The sequence below is a fragment of the Lemur catta genome, chromosome 12 (genome assembly GCF_020740605.2).
Source record: "Lemur catta isolate mLemCat1 chromosome 12, mLemCat1.pri, whole genome shotgun sequence".
Lineage (NCBI taxonomy): Eukaryota > Metazoa > Chordata > Mammalia > Primates > Lemuridae > Lemur > Lemur catta.
Genome location: NC_059139.1, coordinates 60,023,999 through 60,030,620, shown reverse-complemented (window position 1 = coordinate 60,030,620; position 6,622 = coordinate 60,023,999). Strand labels below are relative to the sequence as shown.

At 35.3% G+C, this 6,622-nt stretch overlaps 1 non-coding gene across 1 annotated transcript; it reads left to right on the top strand.

Moving 5' to 3' along the window:
* The first annotated feature begins 6,170 nt into the window (after positions 1–6,170).
* On the top strand, positions 6,171–6,277 carry LOC123648676. The gene has a single exon (XR_006738704.1). It is a non-coding gene; the product is annotated as a U6 spliceosomal RNA (small nuclear RNA).
* The last annotated feature ends 345 nt before the right edge of the window (positions 6,278–6,622 follow it).

Here is a 6,622-nt window from a genome sequence, read left to right as displayed (position 1 = left end):
TTGGCCCTGATTGAACTCAGTCTGCAGTCCTCCTTCCCTGTGTGGTCAAGGTGATACCATATGGCTCAAAGCCCCAACCCTCTGGCCACATGGTTGGTCTTTCTGGTGTAGCCAGCCGCATCCTAAGTCATTTGATTGGCATAAATTATCTAGAGGGCCACCATGAGTCACCTCATCTGCATAAACTATCAGAGTCCATCATGAATGACAAAGGCACTCCTGTCGCTTGGGAAATTTCCAGGACTACCTTCCAGGAGCAGGGAACAAAGACCAGCCAAATTCTTCATTATGCAGGATTAATGCACGCCCCTTCTCCCCTTTCACCAATATAATTTCTGATCTTAATTTTTTATAATTTCAATAACGTAGATTTTTTTTCAACATTTTGATTTTTTAGTTCTTTGAATTTGTCTCCTTCAGTGAATTTGCCTTCCAACTTGCCTTAATCATTAATTTCCGTAGTCATACCTTAGATCATGACTAATAACTATAATTCCTCTATAATTTTAGTTCCGTGTATCCACTCTCTGACCATTATATGATATGTTTACATCTTTTTTCCTTTGGTACCTCTTTACTCCAATAATTCTTTAACCTCATTAGGACTTTTAATCCATTGATTCTGCCACCTTTTCACTTCTCATCATTTTCATATATTCTCTCCCTTCCTTACTTAGCTTAATACATTGACTGCCACATTAGAAAAACATTTTTTTTTCCCCTGGGGCCATGGTGTTTTATTAAGACAAAATGATCCTTTCTAATTTACTTAGTATTTTTTTCTGTGTGTGAGTTATATGGGACACAATCCACATTTTTAGAATTAAGTTGTCAATATTAATTGTAACAATAAGAATATCAACAAGTTAGATTTTTGTGAACCAGCTGCAGGGTTCTGCTTCACAAGGCCCTGGGCTCAAAACCAGCCTGAGTTAAACAAAACTCACATGGCAGTCAATGTGTTAAATCAATTATGATTCTCGCTTGCACATACCCTTGCCATTATTTCCTCTTTCTTGATTCACTGCCTTTGCTGAACCCAAACCACATTCCTGGTTAAATTCAACTATCTACCTGTGCAGCATGCCTGCACCATGAAGCTGGATGTGTTTACTGAAAAACACACTACCTTACTGCTTGGTTTCATTTTAAATTCATGATAACAAACCTTAGGTAGGACCCTAATGCTTGCCAGGTAATCATGTTAAGTATCCTTGGTGTAGGAGGTGGGAGAATGAATGGATTATAATTTCACACTTTTCCCTCTCATATCATACTTCTAATACTTACCATCCTTTTTCTCAGCTAAAGACTTTTCTTCCTACTTTCCTGAAAAAGTTGACGAGAACTTCCATAGAATCCCATAGTTACATCTACCAGCATTTGCATTCATGGCCTCAGCTTTTACCACCATCAGAGACAAACTGGAGTTCCTTGATCAAAATTACAACTCCCTGGAAAGAAAATCTGATTGGACAAGCTTTGGTCTAGCATCCATACTTGGCCCAATTAATCGTGGCCTCTAGCACTGGGTCACTGAATAACATATGGCTTCCAGGACTCATCTCTGGAAGGAGTGGAATGTTTTTTCCCAGAGAAGGAGGTGATACTCTACAATGTGTATACTGCAGAAAGCAGTGGGAACACTGTATAGTGGGCTCTTTTCTTAATGCTTCCTTTGTCTTAGGCTCTCCTGAATCAAAATCCCTCCAGAGTTCTACCCCAGACATACATACTAAATTAGAGTAGAATTTCTTGAAGTGGAGCCTAAGAATCTGTACTGTAGCAAGTTTTCCAAGTGATTTTCTATACAATAAAATTTGCTCTGCTCAGTAAAACAGAGTTAGAAAGATTTCCAATGGCAACCTTGAATCTATAAAAAGGATGTTCTCATTCATGGTTAGTTAACCAAGGATTATATTAAAACAAACAATCTTCTAATTGTTCTGATTAATTGAAGCTTTGTCGTAATATGATTGGTTGATTGATTCTGTTTTAAACATTCCATTTGTACCTTTTAGTCAATGAGTGAGAATGAATATTTAATGACTATTTTTTATGAGTCAGGTGTTAAGAGTGGAGCAGTAATAGGGTGAACAATATAATCTAGAACCCAGGTCTCCTTACCTTTAGTCTAGTGCTATTTGTGCTGGTTTTGCCTTTGTAAGATTGTTTTTTGCCTTTTATGCTCTGTTCTTAGTTCTAATATGATTAAAACTTCATTCAACTTTTTTATTTTGTTGTTTACAGAATTTATTAAAGGTGTTTCTTTTTGTTGTATAGTAGAAAGATCATTAGCTTTGAGATCAAACTGAACGTGAATTCCATTTCTGCCACTTGCTATCTGAATGACTGAGCAAATTTAATAAGTTCACTGAGCCTCATACCTACTAAGTATCCTTGGTGTAGGAAGTGGGAGAATACATACGTCATGTATGTATATGCCTCAATTTTCTCATCTGCTAACTGGGGCTAATAATGCCTATATTATAAACTAATTGTAAGGCTAAAACAAATAGATGCTTACATGCCTGTTACCTTTTTTCTTATAGAATTTTTCGCTAATCTTTGTTCAGATTAATTTAACTTAACTAAAGCTATTTATCATTTTCACATTCCCATTTGTATTTACATTTTTCTAATAGGCAGTTTGAAGATGATTAAAGGTGTTTTTCTGATTAATTTGTTGTCCTTTCTATTCATAGTATGTGATATTGATCAAATCCTTAGTAAGAGAAATATGTATTAAAATTACAAGGTAATGAGCTCTTCTTACTCAAACTCTATCTCCTTGTTTAAGCAAGTGCTATGGTACATGCTTTAGGAGGTGCAAAGAAGAGAGTTGTAAGATATGAGCTTTGCTCTCAAGCAACTCAGATTCATTGGTCAAGGAGACATCATAAACAAATGAAAAGGTAAATGAAAACAGAAGATTTAAATAATATTCAAAGCCACTTTAGAGGAACTGCCCCAGATAGTAACTGAGTAATCATCAGGCTACCATTAGCAAGATTATGTGCTAAGAATGGCCAACTTTTATGTGAAATAAAGGCATCCATCTGAAGCTGATACTGGCAACCAGAATTACATTTCCCCCCTCTTGTTTCCAGGTAAGGAATGCTGTCTGTAGTTATGTACCAATCTCTATTGCAAAGTCATGAGAGGTAAAACTGGACCTTCCTTCTTAGTGTTGGAAATTATTCCTGAGAATATAATTGAAGTATGCAATATTTAATCTTTATTTGTAATCATCATATTAATAATAGGCAAAGAGAACAGGGATTGAAATAACGAAGCAGGAAGCAGGTGAAAGGATTCCATTTTCCAACTTATGGTAGTAGAGCACATGATATAAAATAATTACTTATGCTTTGATTCTATATACCCTTCAAAAATGGGTGGGGAAGCTGAATCTGTTTACATGGGCAAAGTAAAATCAAAAGTCAAATAAAATTTAAATTAATTATTTTTTTAGTTACCTAATTTGAATGTGAGGTATTTTTTTCTCCATGCTTTCTCTTGCCACCAGTGTTTTTTTTTTTTAATTTTATATATTTGCCATCTTGTTTATTTCACTTAGGTTCTGTGAGATTTATATATGTGTGTTTGTAAGAACTATATATCAGCATTCTCTACATAAGATCAGAGAAATGTGAGGAAGGGTTAAAAAGTGTTAACATTTATTAACACAATGGGGTAGGGTTTTCAGGAGGATGAGAGGGGAAGGAATTATTAACTTTAAATAAGGCTCTCTATTTTTAATTTGTTAAGAAAAGTACAGATGTTATGTGATTATTTTTAATTACATGAAAGAAAAAGTGAAAGACGGGGAACACAAAAACAAACAAAATAAACAAAATAATCTCACACAATAAGCAGGAGTCTTTCCAAAGGAGACATCCTTACTGGATTGAGTCTAGCCCCTTCTGGGTTGTAGTGGGTCCTGGGAGAGTGATATGAAAATGATCTTCAAAATTATCTCCAAGAAATTCTGACTCACATACACTTGCTACACTTTCCCACCCAGCATTCCTATTTCCACACCAAGTCATGAGCTACTATTTAGAGCAAATAAACCTCTTTGTTTATTGATTAATATACCCTACTCCTTTATAACTTAGAACTAATATTTTGTAGCTTACCATTTTTCTCTTAAATTAATCTGATGCTGGTCATTTATAGAAGAGGCATGTGATCATTGACATCAGATATTCTATTCTATTCTGTTTTTAATTCTATTCTTGGTGCCATATGTTTTTCATTCTAAAAATTTAACCTATATTTATAGTTGTACCTCTTCAAAAGTCTTGATTGAGTATTTGCTATGTGCTAGACTCTAAGAAAGAGTCATAGAAGTGAAGTATAAGGCTTTATGCCCTTACAATTGTCATGGGGAAATCAGATTTCAGTGCAAATCAGAAGATCGGGCTTTAATCCTGGATCCCCTATGATTAGCCATATGACTTTTTTTTCTAATTTCCAAAATGGATAAAATAATAGCTATACCACTTTAGTTTGTACATATTTAAATTTTAACTTTCAACAAAAAGTTTGAATAGTATACACAAATCACTTTGACACGTATCTACTTCCTCAACTCTTGAAATCTTATATAATCATAAGTATAATAATCAAAATCGAAAAATTTACATCAATAAAATACTAGTAACTAATATACAGGCCTTAGTAAAATCTCTCCAATTATCCCACTAATGTTCATTGGTATCCTATATTGTATTTAGTTATTGTGTCTCCAATTTAGGATACTTTCTTGGTCTTTCTTTGTCTTTCATGATTTTGTAACTTTTCAAAGACTATTGACCAGTTACTTTGTAGAATATCCCTCGATTTCAATTTGTTGGATGTTTTCTCATGATTAGATTGGGTTTTGGGTCTTTGGCAAAGATGTCATAGAAGTGATATCCTTATCAATGTATTGTATCAAGAGATACATGAAGTCCAGTATATCTCATTACACATACATTAACTTTGATCACTTGGTTAAGGTGGTGTCCACCAAGTTTTTTCATTGTAAAGTTACTATTTTTCCCTCTGTAATTAATAAGTATCTTGTAGGAGGTGCTCTAAGACTATGCAGATATTTTGTTTCTTGTCATGCTTTTAACTTAACAATTTTAGTATCCATTGATTGATTCTTACCTGAACAATTATTACTGTGGTATCTGCATAATGGTATTTCTACTCCTTCGGTATTTATTAGTTATTTATCATTACACGTTTTTTCTATTTTTATTATTGGACTTCTATTATAAGGAAGAGTTGTCCCATTTCCCTCATTTACTTATTTACTCATTTAATTATATCATAATGGAATCATGGATATTTATTTTACTCCATAGATTATAATCCTTACATAATTATTTATTTTTGCTGCTTAGATTGTCCCAGATTTGGCCACTGGGAGTGTCTTCAAGCTGGATCCTGTATACTTTCAACATGCTCCTAATCTTTTTTGAGCACATCCTTATTTTCTGGTTCCAACAGATTCTCCAGGCTCGTATTGGACTTTCTTTGCTCCAGCCCTGCAATCAGCCATTTCTCTAAGAAGTCCTAGTTCTTTTATCAATACCTTTGGAAACCAAGATCTGGGCATTAGGTGTGTTCGTTGCTACTGACATGTCATTGCTTCTAGGCCTTCTTACTGCACAGAGCAAGGACATATATAAATATACACACTCTGTCTCTGTCTCTCCTTCTTTGGGTGTGTGTTTAGTAAAAACCATGATTTAGTCCTTATATCTCCAGTTTCAATCCAACAACATAGGATCTATTCTAGCCTTCTCCTTAATAGTATTTGTACATCCTTTCTCTGCCGGGCGTGGTGGCTCACGCCTGTAATCCTAGCACTCTGGGAGGCCGAGGCGGGTGGATCGCTCGAGGTCAGGAGTTCAAGATCAGCCTGAGCAAGAGCGAGACCTCGTCTCTACTAAAAATAGAAAGAAATTATCTGGCCAACTAAAAAATATATATAGAAAAAATTAGCCAGGCATGGTGGCGCATGCCTGTAGTCCCAGCTACTCAGGAGGCTGAGGCAGTAGGATCGCTTAAGCCCAGGAGTTTGAGGTTGCTGTGAGCTAGGCTGACGCCACGGCACTCACTCTAGCCCGGGCAACAGAGTGAGACTCTGTCTCAAAAAAAAAAATATTTGTGTGCTCGCTTCGGCAGCACATATACTAAAATTGGAACGATACAGAGAAGATTAGCATGGCCCCTGCGCAAGGATGACACTCAAATTCGTGAAGCGTTCCATATTTTTAAGTGGGTTCACTAGATATAACAGGGATGTAAATGTTTCAGGTAATTTGGCCTCAAGTAGCACGTTGGAAAAGAAAATTGAAGATCTTGAAAAGGAAGTAGTAAGAGAAAGGCAAGAAAACCTAAGACTTGTGAGACTGATGCAAGATAAAGAGGAAATGATCGGAAAACTCAAAGAAGAAATTGACTTGTTAAACAGAGACCTAGATGACATAGAAGATGAAAATGAACAACTAAAGCAGGAAAATAAAACTCTTTTGAAAGTTGTTGGGCAGCTGACAAGGTAGAAGATTCAAGGCTCAGTGTGGAATAAATATTTTAAAACTAAAAAAAAAAAAAAAAAAAA